Source organism: Lycorma delicatula, chromosome 1, assembly GCF_047948215.1.
Source record: "Lycorma delicatula isolate Av1 chromosome 1, ASM4794821v1, whole genome shotgun sequence".
NCBI lineage: Eukaryota > Metazoa > Arthropoda > Insecta > Hemiptera > Fulgoridae > Lycorma > Lycorma delicatula.
This window is the reverse complement of record NC_134455.1, coordinates 359,668,955-359,693,186: the sequence shown is the minus strand read 5'-3', so window position 1 is coordinate 359,693,186 and position 24,232 is coordinate 359,668,955. Positions and strand designations below refer to the sequence as shown.

Genomic DNA, 24,232 nt, shown 5'->3' with positions numbered 1-24,232 from the left:
AAATACATTTTTATTGATTTTTTTTGTAATTCATACCTGAGATGCACAATGATGCTTCACAAAGTGTTATAAATAAATAATAAAAAGCAATATTGGTAATATTATTCTTTCTAATCTCTGTATCACAATCTTCTGGAGTTATAAAAATAACAACTACATCAGTTGTGATTATTACCACTGAATTTCCGTGTTTCAACGTGTCTTCTCAGAAGTGTGTGAATAACAGTAATGTTTTTTCGTTATATTTGTGTACAATTTATGTTGAAATCTCATAGGAGGACAATGACTTCATTAATTAAGAAAGCTTATAAACTTTATATTGGTTGGTTGAGACAGACAAACCATGGGTCCTATATATATGTTGATTAACTTGTGCAACTGACTTGAAGAGCATGGCTTACTGGGAAAAAAGGGCTCAATGCCTTTTGCTGTATTTGTGATCTGGAAGAAACCCCATGATCACATTTTAGATTGTTATTTTTGTTTCACACAAGCTGCTAATCTTGTGTGAAACAAAAGCTGCTATTTTGTTTTGGATTATGACGTTAGACACACATCCAAATTTGATCACATACCCCAATATACCATCAGCTCTGAGACCTGTATCACATGATGAAATCTTACCTATTCTGAAAAGGCCAATGGAAGATAATCTCTAGAGTGAAGGATCAGAGAATTTAGAAACATATCAAGTTACTGAAAATACTGAAGACTATTTGTCACCAGTATCAGGTCTGCACATAATTTCTCAGAGGGACCTGAATGATCATATTTGTGATCTTGACTTATGTAAAAATAAGCAGAGCTCCTAGCTTCCAGACTACAGAAATGGCATCTACTGTAGAAAAATGTCAAAACATTTGTTTATAGCAATCATGAAAAACATTTATTACTGTTCTTTTCTTCAAAGGATAATATGCCTTTTTGCACATATATTGATGGAATCATGTAATATTTGGGATGTGAACACAAACCAGAACAATGGGGACTGTTTATAGATGCTTCCAAGGCAAGTTTGAAAGGAGTTCTATTTCATAGTGGAAATGTGCTTCCAAGTGTACCTGTTTTCCATGCTATAAATATGACAGTCGTATGAGACAATGAAATTTTACTTGATTCTGTTAATTACAATACTTACCAATGAAACATATTGTGACTTAAAAGTCATAGCACTGCTTACCAGAATGCACCTTGATTATACAAAGCATAACTGTTTCATATGATAGTTTGATAGTGGGGAAAAAACATCCCATTACACCATGAAAGAATGGCCTGTGCATGAAGAACCATGAACCTGGGACAAAGAACATTTTACATGAACCACTTGTAGATCCACATAAAGTATTCTTGCCTCCACTATATATCAAACATGGTTTGATGAATAACTATGTGAAGGACAAGAATCAAGAACAAAGGGGATTCCAATACCTACTGGAGAAATTTCTAAAATTAGAGATGTTTAAATCAAGAAAAGACTTAAATCTTCATTGGGCCTCAGATAACAGATCTAATGAAAGATGTACATTCTTGATGTGTTGATTCAAGGAACAGAATGGGAAGCTTGGAAAACATTCAAGTTGGTTACCAATAACTTTTTTCGAAAATACAAAGCACCTAATTACAAGGAGTTAATTGACAATATGATTGAGGCATATGGAAATATGGGATGTAATATGTCTTTAATTTGCATTTTCTGCATAGCCATGTAGACTTTTTTCCCAAAAACCTTGCAGATGTTAGCGATGAACATGGTGAAAGATTTCACCACAAAATCTCAAACATGGAACACAGTTACTAAGGAATGACATCCTGATCCTGTAGGGGAAGACACCCACCATGTGACGTTTCCGGTCTCCGTACCTAGCCACCCCCTCCATACCTAGCCCTGATGAGCTTTACCAGAGGTCATCTTCAGAAACCACGGCAGTTGAAATATTACAGTCTCGCCTCATACAGGATGCCACTGATGTGAATGCCACAAGCGACATTCGCATCAATGTACTATTAAAAAATATGAACTCATTGTTACAAAACACATCTCAAATATTGTCAAACTAGACTGATTCCTAAACATTGAATGAAGGAACTGAAATCACCTACCCAAGCATGAAAAAGTGAGTTTGACACACAACTCAAACCAACCAACTAGTGAAAAACATAAAAGTGAAACATTAAACAAAACCACAATATAATTAACATAAAAAAACAAGTACAAAGTAACAAAAAAATGAGAAAACAATAGAAACAAGGGAAGCGCGGTCAGGACCCTACACCCCGTCTGCTATTCTTTCTTTTGCAAGGTAAATCATAAATTCCTCAACTGTTGACCATTCAGCCTGGTTACTCCAATTTTGCTGTATATCCTGTGCCGACCCGAGAATGTCAGGATGACAAGGAAAATGGATACCAGCAATGGTTGCAAACTACTGTTGGCAGCTAAAAAGAGAATACTGTACACACATACAAGAAGAAGACACGCTAAAAGACTCAGCTAGGCATGCAGAATTGATAATTCCACTTCAGTTTAGATGTAAATATAAATAAATTTGTCAGTTCCTGTAGCTTAAAATGAAATGTAAAAAGAGTATAACTTTGTTTTTATTTTTACACAAATTAAGTGCTTTTTAATTCATTTATAAACAAAAAAAAAAAACGTTATTGTATTGTTTTAAAATTGTAAATTCCCAAAATTATTAGCTTTCTCTCAAAACTTAAGTGATAGAATAATTTTGAAAACAGATTTAAATTCAGGAGATAAATATCTATAAGAAAGATATATCTATAAGGTCCGTCGCGCTGGAGATGGTGAGGGCGCGTGCAATTCTTAGGTACACAGGACTGTCTCCATTCGGCAATGCTACGGGTACAGAGAACCATCTCAGAGGCGAAACCTTCAGTGTAGTGGCCGGAGAGTTGCACCCCTGGATCTCCTCTTTCAAAAGAGGATCAACAGAGGAGCAGATAAGGAGGATGCAGACACATGGCTTGTTCACAGGAGACATGGGATCAGTCGACGAAAGACAGGTGGACCTAGAAACTGTTCCCGGGCCTTCAGAGATTGCTCTGCTGAAGAATGGGGATCTGTGATACGAGTTGATCCAGTTCCTTACCGGTCACGGATGTATCTATTCGCAAGGATGCTGAGACTCTCTGCGAAATTGCGGACTGTAACTATTGCCGGGAGAAGGATACAGTAGAACACTCGGTGATCATCTGCCATGGGATCGTTGCAGGAAGTAACATCCTTTATGCAGTTTTTAAGGAGCAGCACATCCTTTTATACATCTGCAAAGTATTATTTAATTTATGTAATGTTACTCATAACATAGTATCATGTAATTGTAGGGATAGAAAGGATGAGCTCACTTGGATGTTTTGTAATAATCTATCTAGAATACACATGGTGATAAAAATTTCAGTTCGATTAAAGCAAAAAATAGATGTGAAGCTTTTTGTACTTGATAAATAATTAAAAGGAACAGAAAAATATTGCCATGTATACATTAAAACTACTATTTTTATGTGCATTTGCGAAATTTTTATTAATATTTCACCAATAAAAATATTAAATTATTAAATTTCAATTTACACAAGAACAATAAAATATTTTGGAATATGATTCTACAATATGGATTCAATTAGTACAGAATTATTCATCTGATGTTGAGTTACTAAAATAATTGTAAAATTTCCCATTCATGAAATTAGTTACGTGATAATTGTAAAGTGAATTCCAAAACGTATGTTTTAAAAAAACTTCCCATTTGATTAAGAGCGAACATTTAACTAAACATTCCATTTTCACAAGTTTTATTATAATGTTCAGATGAGAAACATGTATATTGTCTCTTACAAAACTCTCATACATGCTTACAAGTACAAATCCCTCAAATACCATGCAGCTGATCTAACATTCAAACCATTAATTGCAACATTTTTTTTCGTACAATATTGTTTCAATATAAAATGGTAAATACATTTTTATAGAAAAATTTCCTCCTCTGATTGATGTAACCAACTTTAAAAAAATTGTACTTATGAACTTGGTTCAATAAAAAAATTACATTTAAACAACGTTTTGATAATTAAACTATTATACAATATGTTTAACTTGAAGAATTCTGCTTATTTTTGTATTTCCCAAAGATTTAATTGACAGCATTTTTAACGGTTGACTATTATGAGACCTGATTCTGAATCTTCAGTTATATGTGCAGCTAGATCCTGCTTTGATGACTCAGTGTAAGAGTGATTTCCAACTATTAAGGATCTTTATCGCGTCTCATTTTTCAAGATAAAAATGTCGTAGTGTAATATACCAAATTATGAATATTCCAACAGTATACTTACTTTCTTTGCGCATTACCTCATTAAAGAATTAATAAGCTATTTCCCAGAAATGATCAATTTTACGTTATTGTTATAAAATAACAGCAGATTTTTATAAAATAGATTTAATTATCAGAATAATAATTTTGAAAATTAAATTTATTTTGTAAAAATCCTTTTGAATTATTTTTATTACAAAATGAGGGAGAATGTATTGTGTGGAAACCTACAATTCTTAGATTTCATTATTTCAGGTGACTGAAATAGTGTTTTCTTTATGTCATCCTTATAAACAGAATAATGTAATGTAAATGTAAATGTAACGAATGGTCAAAATGTAAAACCTTTTTACCATCCCTGAATCCATTTTGAGTAGTTTCAGCGTCACGTCTGTACATACGTATTTATCTCGAATAACTCAATAACGATTAGCCTCAGGATGTTGAAATTTTGGATTTAGGACTGTTGTAACATCTAGTTGTGCACCTCCCGTTTTGATTGCAAAAAAGCCCGAAATCCAAGAAGTCTGGATTTTACACTTTTTCTTAACTGCAGTCATAAGCCCTCATTGGGAGCTTTTCAAAGATATATATAGTAAGTGGTACTTATTTTCATTGGTTCCAGAGTTATACCCAAATAAAATTTTAATTAATGAAATATTTGAATCTGACAAGGGGAAGGCACATCGGTTCAAATCTGACTCATCTGATTGTAAAAAAATTTGTACAACATATAATAATTCAATAACAACAATAAAAAATAAAAAAAATATGATAAAAAAATCACAAGTTATTAGAGAAATAATATTTTCTTTACTTTTAAAAATAAATATATATATATATATATATATATATATATATATATATATATATGTAATTAATAGGCGTACAATGAAATCATGTGGTGCCACATCAGATTTTTTAATATAATTAAACAGAAATTTAGAAAATATATTTGTAGCAGTGTAGTCAAGTATTGTTGTTTTATGTGTAACAGGCAACATGTTAGATGCAAATATCTAATTGGACAACTATAAAAATAAGGAAATATTGTCCAAGTATATATTTCACCCAATTTTTTTTTACAAACCCTTTATTAAAATAACTTCGTTTAACATAATACAATCATGTAAGGTTCATTTTGGTGAATTTACTTTTACAGAGGTTGTAGAAAATGAATAAAGTGAAGGTAAACATAAAATAGTGCAAATAAATTATTTAGAACTCATTCAATGAGAATAAAATAGGTAAAAAAAAAAAAAACTTAGCTACATATTAAAATGAGTCCACCGGGCTTTAGTAGTATCACAAATCAGTTACTTTAACAGCTGATTTTTGAAGTCAAAGGTTAAAATCCTAATAAATAATAAAGGTTAGTTGCTTTTATACGGATTTAGATACTAGATAGTGGATACCTGAGTACTTGGTGGTTGGGATCCAATTAACCAACCACAGGTATCAGGAATGGTTGGCCTGTACAAGAGTACACCTCATTTATATGTCATACATTTCATCATTTCATTGTTCAAGGGCGGAGCTTGTTTATTGTTCACAATCTCTCTCTGTTCTTCTGTTTGGCCTCTGGAACCGTAAGGTATTACTTCAGAGGATGAATGAGGAGATATATATATGAATCTAAATGAGGTGTAGTCTTCTACAGTCTCAGGTTGACCATTCTTCAAATGTGTAGTTAATTGAAACCCAACCACTAAAGAACACCGATATCCACGATCTAGTATTCAAATCCGTATAAAAGTAACTGCCTTTACTGAACCTTAGTACTCCCGACTTTGAAATCAGCTGATTTGCAATAGACGAGTTGAACCACTAGACCAGCCCAGTGGGCTTCAACAGTTCAGTCTTTCACCTTTTTAGCCTCCGGTAATTATCGTTCAAATATTACTTCAGAGGATGAATGAGGATATTATGTATGAATGCAAATGAAGTGTAGTCTTGTACAGTCTCAGTTCGATCATTTCTGAGATGTGTGGTTAATTGAAACCCTTTCTTTTTTTCTTTTTCCTGTTTAGCCTCCGGTAACTACCATTTAGATAATACTTCAGAGGATGAATGAGGATGATATATATGAGTGTGAATGAAGTGTAGTCTTGTACTTTCTCAGTTCGACCATACCTGAGATGTGTGGTTAATTGAAACCCAACCACCAAAGAACACACCATTATCCACGATCTAGTATTCAAATCCGTGTAAAAATAACTGACTTTGCTAGGACTTGAACGCTGTTAACTCTCGACTACCAAATCAGCTGATTTGGGAAGACGCGTTCACCGCGAGACCAACCCGGTGGGTTTCACAGTTCAGTCTGGACTTAGTCCTACTGGACAAATGACGTGCTTGTCAATCCGTTCTAAACTAGAAATGTTTTCCGTTTAAAATAAGTTACTGAATTTTATTTGTTATTACTAGTAATAACACGTCTAAAAATTACGTAATAATTATAACTACAGGCCTATTTTAAACTTTTAAGCCATAAATTGATGACTCACGCGTCTTCACTTTTTTCTTACAAATTAAATACATTGTTTTATTAATAATTATTAAACTATAATTATTATAATATTATACCATAATAATTCAATTATAACAAAAAAACAAGATAAAATATCAGATGTTATTTGTGAAATAAAATTTTATGTACTTTTCATTTTAAAAAATGTGTATATGTAACCGAATAGGCGTACAAGGAAGTCATGTAGTGTCCACATCAGATTTTTTATTTATGTTTTCAAAAATAAGCATAAAATTGGAACATTTTAAATAATTTAATCAATGTAAATAAATGAACAATTAATATAATCCACCTTACCAGTACGTTGATATGTACTCTAGATCTTTCGACTTTCGATTTTGGAATCCATCATCAGGAGTTAAAATTAATGCATTAAAGTCAAAGTTTGCCGGTCTCCGTGGCGCGAGTGGTAGCGTCTCGGCCTTTCACCCAGAGGTCACGGGGTTCGAATCCCGGTCAGGCATGGCATTTTCACACACGCTATACAAATCATTCATCATCCTCTGAAGCAATACCTAACGGTGAAAAAAAAACCAAAAAGTCAAAATTTAAAAAATAAAAAATAGTCATTTAAAAATAGTCATGACTGTCCGGTCCTATAGTATACTAGTAGGTAGTAGTAGTACTTTGTATACTAGTAGGACCGGACAGTCATGACTATTTTTAAATTTTAACTATGATTTTTTAAACATTTGACTTTAAATGTACCAATTTTAACTCCTGATGATGGCTTCCACGTAAGCTGAAAGATCTACAGAACATATCAACGTGCTGGTAAGGTGGATTATATCAATTGTTAATTTATTTATTTAACATATCAGCGGTACCATGTTTGAGAAATTAATTAATGTACAATAATATAACAAATAAATAAACATAAATATCAACTATGGAACATTTTTTTTTTTTTTTTTTATTAAAACTTGCAAAGAAAGACATTGTAATAATTTAGTTAAAGAACATCCTCGTTAAAGCAGCAGCTGCTACCTATAGTAACAAATTCATATTAAAACGAAACGAATACAATCAGTAAAAATTGATGGTATGCCCACAGTGGTTACACACAGTGAATGCAGTAGATTTTTTTTTTTAAATGCGCTTTAGTTTTAAATATTTGATATTTTCCTGTTGAAGAGTGGGTAAACCGAAAACTTTAAATGTCTTTAATTTATGTTATTAATAATTGATTAAAACTATTTATTTATTTCAAAGTGTTAATGTAAAATATGAAACCACAGTATGTTTTAATTTTTATTCAGATAGCCAAAATGCCAGTTTTTATTGTCCAAACTTTATCAAATAAGTCGACATTGTTTATTACTAAACATTGCTTCACCATATCCCGACTATTTTATCATTAAATGATAATATCAATGGATATCCGTAATACAAATAATATTATGATTTACAATATTATTACATATCATATCGTTAAATAAATTAAGTTCAAAAATGCTGCTTTTACATGATTATTATTACGCTTAAAAAGTAACCGGGCTATAATAAAAAAAGACGGGTAAATGTAATTTTCAGAATATTTTAGCTGCTGGATTTTCTCATATATTTGCTAATTCGTTCGCTGAAAATCAATTAAGCGTCACGACATACCAGCATTACGATTTACTGTAGGGCTACTGACCTCTGTGTCGATAAATGAAAAATTCTCTCCTGAATGTTTAGTCTGAAGATTACAAATTAGTTCGATTCAACTAATGTCTAGTATTTCACAAAGGCCGACAAACTCGGCCCTTGTATTACATCTTCATAAGCACAACTTATTCGATATTTTACACCTATCAATTCGTAATAAATAAATTTATTATTGTTATACTGCTAACAACTAGAAAAAATAGGTGTGAGTGCGCTAGTGTCGGTAATAAGTCAGTCGTTTCTGTGCTTCCCCACCAATTATCATATTTCTCCTACTCCGGCTGACAGAACTCGTAATCACAATCACCAGCCCGTACACAATCAATCTCTTCATACAAACTTACTGAAGTGAAACGTCTGTTGTCTAGCTCTTATTAAATAACGACCCCGATTAAACGATTTAACAAAATAAAACTTTCCAACTTAATTGTGGGCTAACAAAAAAGTAAACTAAAGATAACATGAAAACAAAATAAAAATGGCATTATCATTTATTGTATTATCAATTCTAAAAGTTTATAATTTAAACTTTTAATAATATTAAAGTTTAAATAAAAGAAAAATATTTTGAAAAATTTAAAAGATCGATAATTTCTAAACTGATCGGCTCCCCCAACCACAATATTAACTCCTAAAGGTTTTATTTGGGGGGGGGGGGGGGGTCGCTTGTACTATTACTATTCCCAGAAAGACATTTTAAAAATTCGGTTAAAAAATATACAGCCGGCCTCCATGGCGCGAGTGGTAGCGTTTCGGCCTTTCATCCGGAAGTCTCGGGTTCAAATCCCGGTTAGGCATAGCATTTTCACACTCGCTACAAATCATTCATCTCATCCTCTGAAGCAATACCTAACGGTGGTACCGGAGATAAAAAAAATTAACGTTTTTCGATTTTTTAGGGGCAAAATTTTTTTTTTGAATGGCAAGATAAACATGCACGTATGTACTGAGCTTAATATAAAATGGGGTTATGTTAGAAAAACTTTGAGAAAACTGACACCCAAAACCCCCACAACCTGGAGATATTAACCTCAAAATTACCTGGAGGTATTAACCAAAAACAGATTGCCCCGTATGCATGAGTATCCGTACAAAATTTCATAAAAAAATCACGTCAAACGTTATTAAGCTTCAAACACGCCAACACTAAGTACGAATATTACTCTACTTTTTTATCTTTTTTTTTTGGGGGGGGGAGGTTCCTGAGTCATGAAACGTCGAGAAATGCAAATAAACCCAAATCCAATTTTTGACCGTACTTTCCTTCTTGCAGCATAGCAAGATCTAAAGTAAAAATATATTTTCAAGTGACGACCTGCATCTGTATTCAGACTAAAACTTATAGAGTTATATAAAAGTATGTTTAAAAGTTCTTTCTCTTAAGACTTCTCCAACTTTATTCCAAAAATATATATTATTAGTAGTAATTTTACAATTTGTAATTTAATAAGGAGAACTTGCAGTAAACTAAAAAATAAAAAAATAAAAATATATATATAAATCCAGACTGAGGCTATTTTGTTGGAAAATCCGCTATAAAATCTTCTCTTAAATATTTTACAGTATTTAAATGTATATTTTTTCTTGGAAGGTCATAATTTTTCAAAATGATTTACTTATCAATGTTCTACAATTGAATTTATCAGTTAGATAAAAAAGTAGAATTATGTACTTTTGTAATTCTTATTAAGAGGCATATAAATATAATTAAATAGATTACAAATATACTTTGTTGTCATGAACTGATTTTTATAATGTTTTGATAAATATTTTTCTTTCATTACAAATTAAATTTGAAAATTTAATTTATTTTTTATGCTGAAAAGGAAACAGGAAATTATGTTAATTAGTCAAATTCCTGTTCATGTTTATGTTGTTTTCACGTAAAAAAAAAAATAATGATATTACAAAAATTATATAAATTGAAATACATATACGGAAAAAATTCAAAATGCGTATAATTTTTGTAAAATTTAATTCCTTAAAATTTGTTTATTCGGAGGTAAGAAACTTAAAAAAATAAATAAGTATTAAGTACTAGAAAAATTTTGTTACAATATTTACATTAGGTACTCAATGTACAATAAAAATCTGATATGGACATTACATGACTTCCTTGTACTCTTATTAAATTACACATACACATATTTTTAAAATGAAAAGTACATAAAATTTTATTTCATTATAAACTTCTGATTTCATTTCTTCTTTTTTTTTGTTACTAGCAGACCCGGCAATACTTCGCTATTTCTACATTTGAGTATATATATATATATATATATATATATATTAAATGGATACAATTCAAAGTTTGATAAAACATTAACAAAATGAACATTACGGAACTTCACAAAATACAACCCATCTCTTTTTTCCTTTTCCATTTCCCGTTTTCCCATTTTTTATTTTTTCCTATTACCCCTTCTTCCTTTTTCCTTGCGCGTAAATCGGTCCAGTAGTTTTTTAGTCTATAGCGGACACACATATCGGAAACACTGAAATGGAATCGTAAAATATTTAGTGTTGCTTTTACGTCCAACAGATAACGCTGTTTTTTTAAAAAAGGCATGTTTTTACGTCACAAGTGTGACATCTTAGGTATATAAATAGTAGCCGGCCTCCGTGGCGCGAGTGGTAGCGTCTTGGCCTTTCACCCGGAGGTCCTGGGTTCGAATCCCGGTCAAGTATGGCATTTTTCACACACGCTACAAAACATTCATCTCATCCTCTGCGGAATGAATTGCTTGACTGCGGACCCGGAGGTATAAAAAAAAGGTATATAAATAGTATGTATTTAAAAACACGCGCGTATTCGAATGCAATGTGTCAAAATTTCAAAGCAATCCGCGAAGAACTTTCGGAGATTTAACATTTTGAACAAACGAATATCTACATTTTTATTTATATAAATTGAATTATTGTTCATCATAAACATTTTTTACAATAAGAGGTTAATAATGATTAATAAATCAATATATTTAATGTGCCTTCCCCTAAGACCCAGTATTTCATTAATTAAAATTTTATTTGGTTGTAACTCTGGAACCAATGAAAATAAGTACCACTTATGATGTATCGTTGAAAAGCTCTCAATGAGGGCTTATTACTCCATTTAAGAAAAAGTCCAAAATCCAAACTGTTTTGGATTTTGGGCTTTTTTTTTTGGACACTTTTGATTCACTCGATTGTAATCAAAAGGGGAGATGCACAACTTGATTTTACAACAGTCCTAAATCCAAAATTTCAACATACCACCGCTAATCGTTTTGAGTTATGCGAGATACGTACGTACAGACGTCAAGCCGAAACTGTCGAAATGGATCCAGGGATGGTTAAAATGCATATTTCCGTGGAAATCTGATAAATGAAATTTTTCGCGATTACAATACGTCCTTGTACTAGGAAGTAAAAATTTGTTCCAAATTTGTTTACAACCAAAAAAGACGTACGTTAACCCAAAACTTTTGTCTACAGTAATAAAATATATTTTTTGTAAATACTACCACATTTAATTAAACTCATCTATATGTATTTATTACTTCGGAAAATTTGCAACATGAAGAAAATTATTTTCTGTTATGTACATGGGATTCAAAACATAAAAAACTCAATGTAAAAATTAAGAAAATGAAAATTACTGAGAAGCAAGACAATTGACTATTAACCAAGAAGTTGACTAAATGACATTAGCTGATTACTAAAAGTTGGACTAGTAAAAAAAAATCGAATGAAAAATCTAAGTAAAAATATAACTTTTCTTAAAAAATCTTGAGCTGGTAAAAATCACTAGCTGAGAATAAGAAGACCTGTTTGTATAGCAGAAGGTAGCATATTTTTTTTTAAATTATTGAACTGATAATTATAATAGTAGCTAGACTTATCAAAACACATTTATTTACTGCCATTATTTAATTTATTGAATGCTAATTAACAGTAAAATGATTACAATCATCCAGATAGTATATTCACTGTTACTCGCAAAACTTAAACCTGATCCAACCACTGGTTTTATGAAATCCTATATTTTTAAAACTCTAAAATGTTTGATAAATTTAATATGACATTACAGTTTGCAGGTAAATTACAGCTTTTCTTTTGATTTTATGATTTCCTAAACTATTAAGAAATTGCCTGAGTTAATATGATCTAAAGAGATTACTGGTCACCTTCAAGTTCCTGTTTCTAGGACACAATAACTAATTTTTAATTAGTTATTAGACTCAAAAATTAAACATCAAAACTTATGAAAATTACTAATTTTTTTAATTGAACTATCTGATATCGTTATATAAAAACATGCACGATTTCTTTAATACCTCAAAATACTTTATCAGTTTGAATACCGGCAGATTTTATTATATGTTCTTAGAATTTTAACAATCAAAATGAAATATGAAAAAAACAACGTAGAAATATCTGATTATCTGGCACTTTTCTTGCAAAAATACTTATTTTAAGTTATATGTAATTATTATAGTACATTATTACAGTTCTTAGCAAAAGTGCAAAACAATTAACGAAAAGTATTGTTTTACAAATAAGAATATGAATGCAAACTTACAAAACTGAACAATTACTGAAGACCATTATTGCAGAGGAACTAAACAGCTCTATGATGAAAATACTTACAATTATACTATAACTAGATACAAGATACCAGATATATAGAATACTCTAACTACATTCAAGAATTCACATCTGTAAATTTTATTCCTTTCTGGACAGGATAAGGCCGATTAATCTTGATTGAAGATATAATATGGCTGAACAGTTTCAAATTCTTGTATTTTTACAATTTACTTGTAAAAGTAAATACATTTTAGTATTTACACACAATATTTATCAGAAAGACACTAGTGATGATTTGTTCCCTGATGTCTATCGTACCAAAGCAATTATTTACATTAAAATATAATGCTTTAAGCAATTTAAAATTTTATAAAAATATGCTAATAAAAAACATGAAATAAATAAATTTCACTGGTTATTTAAACATAAATCCCAACCTAATTGCATACTTATATTTTTAACCTCCTTTAAAGCCACATTCAAATAATATGAATAAATATAAACGAACAACCGCAAACAAATTTGTGTGGACATGTCATCACAAATTATGGAAAAAGCCATTTTTACACCAGAAGATTGAACACAAATAATTAAATCATAGTAGATGTGTTAGTAAGAGGAGAATGTACCTTGTATCTTGACAATGTTAAATCAGCAAAATTTATGTACCTTCTTCTCCACTTTGATTTAACGTACAGCTATTAAATTTTGCACAGTTATTCTTTAGTATTTCCTACAGCAACCTGCTTTTTTAAAGTGTGTATTTTTTTAGTTTTAAAATTTTTGTCAAAATTATTTTTTATTTCTTAATTTTTAACGAGTTTTCAAAGAAAAAATTTTTTCTATTTAATTTATAATATTTAAAATATTCTTATCCGTTTAGTGTGTGGTAGAAATTTCTTTATGTCAGTTAAAAGTTCTTTATGTCAACTGATTCCTGAGAAAAAGTTACATACGTGTTAAACACTTAATTTAAGGTAGCAAATATTGTTTTTACTTACAATTTAATGCATTCCTGGCCAAATGACAGATTATCAGGATCATTTTCCTATTCTACATGTTTCCTTTTACCTAGACCACCACTAGCACTTTTATAAACTATCTCGGATTGTTTTTCAGCATTTATGGTACTTAAGTCATCCATTTTGGAGCACCTATATAGTGTTCTCACCAGTATCAAAACCAAAAAAGTTTTAAAACAAGTAAACATTCAGTATTGCCATTATTAAATGTAATTATAAATATATATATATCCCAATAATCAATGTATCTATGCCTACAAAAACATTTTTTTGGAATTCTGGTTCATGAAATATTAATAATATAATAAGGGTTCAGGGTTTGCCCGTGTAGAAACCTCTATAACAATTTAGGATGTGCTACGGCCTGAAAAGTAGGCTTCACAACCTCTGCTATTACACCAGGATTTGATTTCTTGTGAGAGAAGTCACTACCAGATAATTTTGATGTATTAAACGTAAACCAGGTGTCTTCATTTGTCGCATAAAGTTGGTGTTTTGGAAACGCATCTGTTGATGTGATGTGAAAGTAAATGGTCGAAACTGCACATTTCATTTCTTCTACTCTAGTTACATTTTTTCTGATGGCTGTTCCATAGTAGTTTTGTTGAGTTTCTATTAATTTATCTGAAAGTCTCCCCTTTCGAGCAATAGTATTACTATTAGATAAAACTTTTCCTTACGTATCCTGTTGCAATTTCCTAAGTCGACTTCCCATTCATTTCTGAATGTATCCATACATTCTAACTTCTCAACTTCCTTTGTTCCATACGATACAAACTCCACAAGCTTTCTAAATCCTTTACTGTCTCCATCGCCTAAATATCTTACATATCTAATGCTATGTAACTCAATAGCGCGATTAAAAATAGCAACCTCCATTCCACCACCAACACCTGTAAATTTCTTTTACAAGGTTTTTTGTACGATTCTTTACTGCTATGGGTCTGGGCTAAACTATGGTATTTCACATTTTTGAGCGGTAACATAAAAATGTTTTTCGCTAAAAAAAAATATTTACTAATAATTTCTACATCAATGACTTTGCCGATACAATAGAAGTGGCTGAAACCACGCTATTTAAACTTTGATAACCTCTCTTCTGCCATATACCACTACAGCAACAGTTAGATCAGTAGAATCATAATTACCTTCAACAGCTTCTCTAATGGCAGTTTCTTTCACTGCATTAGTAACTGCCTCAGTAAAGTTTTGAAAAAGAAAGGGTGGCACAGGCAGATTCATAAGAGAACAAAATGTTGTACTCAACTGTTGACCCTTACCTACAGCATTCATACTGTACATAAATCTAACATTACTTTCATAACCTAAACATGTTCTCTTATTAGTTCTAACAGATTTGTTTTTGCTAAAAGATTTGCATAGAATTGTTTTTTCTACAATATTTACGTTGAATGCACAGTTTTGAAGGTAAGGGTAATCTTAGCTTAGTAATAAAAATAAACTATTACTACCATCACAAAACTTACTCTTAGCAGTACTAAAAATTAACTTGTTAGCGATTCAATATCAACAATTACATTAACTTTTGTTAAACTGACACTTACATCTTTAAAATTATCACACAGGGAATCATACACAATATAATTCTGTTTTTTTTTCCATATGATATGCTTGCAGTAGATACATTGAAAACACTTTGACTTGCTTGTTGCACTATTTGCACTTTATTTCGTTATCCATAAAACCAGTTTACACATAAAAACCGAAAAAATTTTACTCGTTTTCCAGGCCGTTCTTTTTGCTTTTTAAATAATTTCGTCTATCGTGGGTTTAAATGTAAACAATAAAATAACATTTTTCCAGCACTAAGAACTTTACTAACCTCAATTCACTTACCGGCAAAACAATAAAAACTCACTACTGCATAGATGTAAATAATTCTAAACACTAAATTCCCCTTTGTAATAGATAAAAAAGTTGGGTGGATTGTAATATATGAGAATAACTAAATTGTCAGCTGTCAAAAGCAAAACATAAAATCAAGAAATTTTCATTTGTACTAGGTCTTAAAAAAACAAAAATTTTTCAACTTAAAGCTATTTCTAGGATATATAATATTATGTTTCCTGAAAAGATAAATGTGTAACTATCAAAAAATATCCAAGACGCAAAATAAAAAAAATTCATCAAAAACAACTTTAGTCTTCTCGCAAATCTAAACAATCGGAAACAAACATGAAGTCAAGTATAACTTTATACTTTTCAGTCACCAATAATTAAAATATTAATTTCATTCGATCACTGTTAACTTATGCGAAAAAAGTATATTTTATTTTGCTTTTTTCAACATGTATGTAGTCTGTCAATCGTTTATGATCAAATATTAGAATAGGCAAGTTGACTAGCTCGGACATATCAGACAAGGATTGGTTTACACTAGAATAATAAGTAAAAGCTGCAAAAATAAAACAGGGAAAACTAAAAATTATAGATGATTTAAAAGAAAATGGGAGTTATCAGGAAATTTAAAAAGCCGCTTAAGTTTTGATGGATAGCTTACAAGTTTTATAGAGGAGAGTGAAGACGGACATAAAGAAAATAATCTGCCTAAGGCAAATAATTATATGATATAATTTTTGCAGAAATACTGCTAGATGTAATAAAACTTTTCTTTTTGTGTTGCATTTTTCATAAATTTGTAAAATTGGCTTAAAGTGGTTCGAAGTTTATTTTCATTTATTAATTAACTTCAACATTTTGAAAAAAACGTGGTGTATATATCTTAAAAAACATCATTTTTTTAACATTCAAGAAAATTTTTCGAAAATTGAAAAAATACTTTTAATTTGGTCTTGTAAATATCTGTTTACGAGAAAAATTTAATTCAATAAGTAAATGAAAACATTATTTAAAAGCTTAATAGGGGAAATTTTGATTAATAAAAACATTTTATTAAAAAAAAAAATGAACTATAAAGTATCACATTTTCAATTTTCTTTTAAATTTAAACTTTTGGAAGTCAGCAGTAAATTAAAAGTAAATAACTTTACATAATGAAGTATATTTATTATAATTACTGATAAAATATTGCATAAATATATATTTTTGCAACTGTCCGAAAAAAAATTGAAATATTTTTTTAACTTTTAGACATAGACTGTGAAAATGAAGTTTTAAAACTTAGACTGTACCATGTAGCAACACTGTTTCATTTCATGAGTCAGTATCATTCTATTTTTATGATATCTCAATAAGTTGAATCCGGTTTTAGGAGAGAGTACAGTGTTAAGAGGAAGAATTAAATAATCGTCTAGATCAGATTGTCATACGACACGATTTATCCATTCTTACTCCAAAGTGATGTTAATTAAAGATAACTAGTAAAAATTAGTTTTTGGTAATAAGAATAAATGAGAAAAAGATAAAACAATTCATATATTACTAACTAATACCATATGTATACAAAAATATTTACAATAAAAAAAGGAAACTTAGGAGGGATTACATGAATAAAATAGTTTTTTTGCTTTAACAGCCAAGGTCATGGATTATGTTTAAGTACATTATATACTTCTAACCACACTTTCAGTTGGTTGTCATCATTTAACGAGAAAACAACATTAGATTTCGCTGTTCGAATAATTAGAAGTCGCATCTAACCTTTCTGAAGGAATCAAAAAAAAAAAAAAAGGGTAAGCATATATTATATGCTTAATTATCACATCACGATTAATATTTAATAATAACTTTTTCGTAATATTGTTTTAACATTGTATTATTATTATACTTTCGTAATCATTACTTTTTTGTAGAAACAGAAAAAAATGTTTTAATGTAAAACAATTAAGCAATTCGAAAAAATCTGAAGAATTGAAGTTATTAATAACGAAACAGCAATCTAATCAAACATTTTTCAGTTTTATGTATTAAGAAATAAAAACAAATCTCATTAAACTTTTTCGTCTCAGAAAATAATTGAAACAAAATAGTTAAAAAAAATATAAAAAACGACATAATTATTTTAAAAAAACTCTTGGGCGGTTTTACACAAGAAGATAGACTTTTTTCAATTTAATTTAATTTTAATATTTTTTAAATTTGTTTTACTATTGCTAATAATAGATGCCGCAGATAAAGAAACGTCAGAGTTTCAACTTGAAGCATCATAACGAACCACGCTTCAAACTTGCCCCGTGTAAATCTTTTTCGAACTTTTGAGCAAAACTCAAGAACAATTCAACCAACCTTCATCAAATTGTCACGTTCAGAACTTCAGATATAGTATTAGAGCATACCTTTCTTCTTTTTTTTTCCTGTTTAGCCTCCAGTAACTACCGTTTAGATAATACTTAAGAGGATGAATGATATGTATGAGGTGTAAATGAAGTGTAGTCTTGTACATTCTCAGTTTGACCATTCCTGAGATGTATGATTTGAAACCCAACCACCAAAGAACACCGGTATCCACGATCTAGTATTCAAATCCCTGTAAAAATAACTGGCTTTACTAGGACTTGAACGCTGGAACTCTCGACTTCCGAATCAGTTGATTTGAGAAAACGTGTTCACCACTAAACCAACCCGGTGGGTTACTAGAGCATACCTAAATTTCAATGAAATTTATCCAGTAATTTTGGAGATTTTCTACACACAAAATCTTATACGTAATATATAAGGAAACTCCAATTTAAGTGAATGTTATTTTCGTACACCTTAAAACAAAGAAAATCCATTATTACCCCTCACCACGCATTACCATTATGCGACCGAAAGTAATATCGTACTTTTCTTAGAAAAGTTAGTAAAAGGCTGCGCCAGAAAGTATTATTTTTTCAAGTTTTTATGGATTACAGCTTTTAAAATTCCACAGCAAATTAAAAACCAACTTCTTGTTTCATGCAATTTATTTCTTATAATTTTAGTCGTGTTTATATATTTTAATAATAGCCACGTTATAATTGTGTGATTATTCTAAATGTATTATATATTTTCTTCATAAGAATTAAAGCGTGAGCTGAAAACGATATTACAGAAATTTTCCGGTGTTAGTTGAGTTTAAAATTTAACCCTATACTTAGTAATAATGATTAAAAATCATTACTATTTTTCATTACTATATTTACTGTATCATTACTATTTTTTGTTTTGTTATTAATATAAACTTATTTTTTCTCCAAAAAAAAAAAATAATCTAAAAAATTCTCCTCTTTATCCCTGTACTAAAAGTTAAACCTTTCAAGATATAAAGCCAAATAAGGAACACAAACACATATCATGGTTTTATAATTTTTTTATAACTACACAGTAAGACCTTTCTAAATCTCTTTTGTTCAATCTTCTTGCCTTCAAAATAGTCTTTGAAAACTATAAAAGAAGAAAATAAAGTCACAATCACTTAACGATGTATAAGGTACTACTAAATAATGCGTAAGCATTACTAAAAAAGAAGTGATGCGCCTTTTTTTTTTACGTTTTATTTGAATATTTATCTTGGTAAACGGAAATTGAAGGAAATATATTATCATAAAAGTAAATTAGTTTTAATAACGAAAATGTATGTTTTGTTGTGGGAAGGTAATTCTTTCTCAGTCTTACGAGATACAATTTGATATCAGTATATTAGGATTTATTCTATTAATATTCTACATAACTTTATAAGGTAATTACTAAAACGGTGTATGTAAAATTCAAAGTTACCGTGGCCGGTCATCATTTGAGTTAAACAAAAGTTGACTTCACCATTCTTTCTTTTACATCAAATCCCCAAGTCAGGGATCAGTCTTCTAGTCCACACGGCGGTAGATCCTGTCCTCCAATTATCGAGAGTGACGTGTTTCGCCTCGAATCTGCTCAGTCCCTCGTGTTTCATAGCACGCTCTTTAATTAAAAGATCGACTGGAGGCCAGAACATATGCCGCATCGTACGCTCAGTATAAGTCTCCTATACATTTTCCGCTGTCTTTCTACATTTCTCTTAATATTGGCCGCGGCACACCAGATCGTGGCAACATAGAACATAGCCGATGTAACTGCTGTCATGATTAGTTTCTTCTTGGAAGCTCTTGGCACCACATGTGACGTCATGACTGTATTAAGAGCTTTAATGGTATTTTCGGCTCTGTCACAGCATTCATTTATATGATTGCTAAATCTAACCATTTATCGATCGTTACGCCCAGGTACCTTACTCTGTATTGGTACCTAGTCTGAGATCTATGGGACCTACTATTCTTCTAATCAGCCAATGTGATGTATAGATAGATATTTATTCAAATAAGATCTGATATTTAATATAAATCTACAAAAAGGAATATTAATATGTAAATCCATAACTCATTAAGCGGAGAGCAGAATTCACTAACAATAAATTCGTAAAAGTTTTATTGTTAAAACACATTTTCAGTTCATGAATAGGAATTAAATTTTCTTTTTTTTTAAATATATAAAAAGAAGATTCAAGTCTACCCGTTAAAATCTGGTAATTTTTAAAAGTTCAGAAAAAATTAATGCAAAGTTAGTTGAAAATTCATATTTCATAGGATTTAAGTAACATCTTGGTGAATATTTAGGATAAGTAGTTATGGAGAACAGTGAAGATGAAAACTGAATCAGAATTATGAAATTCAAAACGGTTGATTTAATATGATAGAATGAATATGGGAATTATATAGCTTTAAAAATCTTGTTAAATATTTTAATAGATATTAAAATTGTGTTTTTTTGTGGTTAATTTTATTACTAGAACAATAAAATTTAATCTATTTGAGGTATACTTACAAAATAAAAAATAGTATAAAATTTACTTGAAATATATTTTTGAGTAATAAAAAACCATTTATGTTATAATTTTATTATCTATAATATGGTTATATCAATCAGGAATACTTTCCTATAAGGAAATCTTTTCGCCGGATCTTAAATTGAGGAAAGAAAGATGGAAACATTGAGTGACAAGCATAGGAAGACGAGTTTCTTATAAAAATGACTCCGCGGTTATACATAGATCTTAGAAACTAGAGGGAATTGTTCATACAGTAATTACATAAAAACGTTTTAATGATACCAAAATAACTCCTACTGTCACATTTATTAAGGTTTTAAATCATTTACTATAGAGTATTATTATTATTTTTTTTAATGGAAACTTGGCTATATTTCAAATAAATTTTCGACATGAAAATAGAAATTTTGATTTTAGTAATTTTAATTTTCACTTAAAAATGTTTCTATTTTTAGTTTGATTTACTTTCGTTTGAAATACAATTAGGAAACTTACATGTACATCATTTTTCAACATAGTCCCCTTGCATTTCAACGCACTTTATCCATCGTTGCACAAGCTTCCTGATGCACTCATAAAAGAAGGTTTTCGGTTGAGCTGCGAGCCAGGAATGCACCGCTTCTTTCACTGTTTCGTCCGAGGTAAATTAATGCCTCTTTGAGTGGACCAAATAAGTGGTAGTCAAAAGAGGCAAGATCAGGACTATACGGAGGATGATCCAGTACTTCAAAGTTGGGTTTCTGGATCGTTTCAGCAATGTGGGCAGCAGTATGTGGACGGGCATTGTCGTGCAACAACACAACACCTTTCGACAGCAGTCCTCGGCGTTTGCTTCAAATTGCAGGCTTCAGCTTGGCAGTAAGCATCTCACTGTAACGCCCACTGTTTATTGTCGTGTCCCTTTCCTCATAATGTTCTGGTACTGGCCTTGTGAGTCCCAAAAAACCGTAAGCATCAGTTTTCCTGCGGACGGTTGGGTCTTGAACGTTTTTTTTGCAGGGCGAATCTGGATGTTTCCATTCCATACTCTGCCGTTTACTCTCCGGCTCGTAATGATGGATCCGTGTTTCGTCACCGGTAATGATTCTGTCTAAGAAGATGTCCCGTTCGTTACCATAGCGATCCAAATGTTTTTGGCAGATGTCCAAGCGCATTTGTTTATGCGACTGTGTGAGTTGTTTTGGGATTCATCTTGCACAGACTTTATGAAACCCAAGTCTGTTGTGGATGATTTCGTAGGCAAAACCACGACTAATTTGCAGACGATGTGCCACTTCGTCGATAGTTACTAGTCTGTCTAAGAAAACCGTGTCACGTGCACGCTCAATGATTTCCTCATTTGTGGCGGTAAACGGTCGTCCGGTTCCTTCGTCGTGCGTAACAATTGTGCTACTGTTTTTGAATTTTTCAATCCGTTCGTAGACCACTCCGTTGAGGCAACACACTGTTTCCGTACTGAACCGTAAGTCTTTGATGAATTTCGGCTCCTGATACACCTTTCGACCACAAAAAACGGATCGCTGAACGTTGTTCTTCTTTGGTGCAAACAGAAAGCGGAGCAGCCATGGTTAACAGCAGGACAGAGATAATGGAACTAACCTAGCAGCATCAAACCTGCACAACAATTAAACCACGTATGCGTCATCTACGGAACACGACAGTACTACCAACATAAACAAAAATATAACTACATTGCGGATAATAATTGACTTACCCTCATATAATGAAGTAAAACCCTCAGATGTAAAACTGTTCTAATATTTTCTGTTTCCTGGTAACTGATGCTCTAGTGAAGGAGATGATATTAGTCGTCACATCATCATTAAATCATCATATATTAAACAATCATCATTACATCATCTGTTGAATTGGCGATTTCTTCTTTAAAATTCAATACATTGGACTATTAAAAATGACTAGTCCAACTTTTCTTTGCTTGCAAGCTGCATTAAAGCTTTTTTCTCGCAATTTGAGCAATACACTATGTATGGGGAAAAATAGGTATTCATGGTTAAAGGTATTATGCGTTTGTTCCAATCCCACTGTTCTGCCAAGAGTTTCTGATCTGAATCGTGCAATATTCTCATTTTTCTTTAAAAAAATGTGGTAAATTATTATTTTTTTTAAATATGCACTAACCTATCGCTAATTATTTTTAAAGTTCTAAATAAATATTATTTGAAAAACACTTCATGTTTCGTTATATTTCATATCTTGCATTTTTATATTATTTATCAAGTGATGAATATTTTCAATTGAATATAATTACAAGGTTTCTTTTAACCTTCAGTTTTATCGTTATTCTGAGTACATACTTATTTTAATCTCAATAATAATAACCTTTATGGTTCACCTAAAAATAAGTTACTTCTAATGGGTGTGAAAGTGAATTGAGTGATTTTAAAAAGTTTAGAGTGGGTTATTAATTTTATTTTATTTTAACGAGTATGAAACAGCGTAGACATGAAAGTATTTATTTACTGTTTTTGATTTTAGGTCGCGGAAAACAGAAATCTATCATCCAAAAATGACATCTTGCAAATGACCGCTATTCCGCCGTACACAATCAGTATGTCTCTTGTTAAAGTCACCCATTACTCTTTGCAGCATCTCTAGAAAAATTCTAGGGTTTTTAGAAGCCCAGTATCAAAAATTTTACTTGTTAACAAATTCTGACAAATGAAAATGAGCCAAAGAGCACCAGTAAATTGTTGACAAGATTTTGCTATTGATTAATTAACTGCAATAAAGTTTGACAGAAATATACCCTGTTTTCATAATCACTTTCATGTATTGTATAAGTTGAGCTTTATACGGGTGAAGTTTGAGACTATTGTATAAAATTCACCATAAACTGCCATCTGACAGTCCGAATAACACAGAATGGCGACGCGCTAACCGGCGGGGTCGGTCCGCCTCTTGGAGACTTCAAATGTCTCTCTCACAGTCCCCAATACCATCGTTTTCCTGTAGCGTAGAATCAGAACCCTTTTTGATGAAAAAGAAGACATGAGTAGATGGAAAAGCACTATTGCGATCAAATGCGTAATGTTTTCGATATTCATTCTGAGCGATTACGTAAATGTCACCGATTTTGTAAAACAGTTTCACAGTAAAGGCACATTGTTCTCCACTTCACTTCCTTTTTTTGTTTATCCTCCGGGAATCACCGTCAGGTATTCCTTCAGAGGATGAATGAGGATGATATGTATAAATGTAAATAAAGTATAGTCTCAGTTCGACCATTCCTGAGATATGTGGTTAATTGAAACTCAACCACCAAAGAACACTGGTATCCACGATCTAGTAATCAAATCCGTATAAAAGTAACTGCCTTTATTAGGACATGAATGCTGGAACTCTAGACTTCCAAATCAACTTAGATGCGAAG

General features: G+C 31.0%; 1 protein-coding gene across 3 annotated transcripts in view; it reads right to left on the bottom strand.

Annotated features, from left to right (window-relative positions):
• LOC142334490 (uncharacterized) overlaps positions 1-24,232 on the bottom strand; it is a 204,930-nt gene that overhangs the window by 97,973 nt on the left and 82,725 nt on the right. The gene's annotated exons all lie outside the window — the stretch shown is intronic.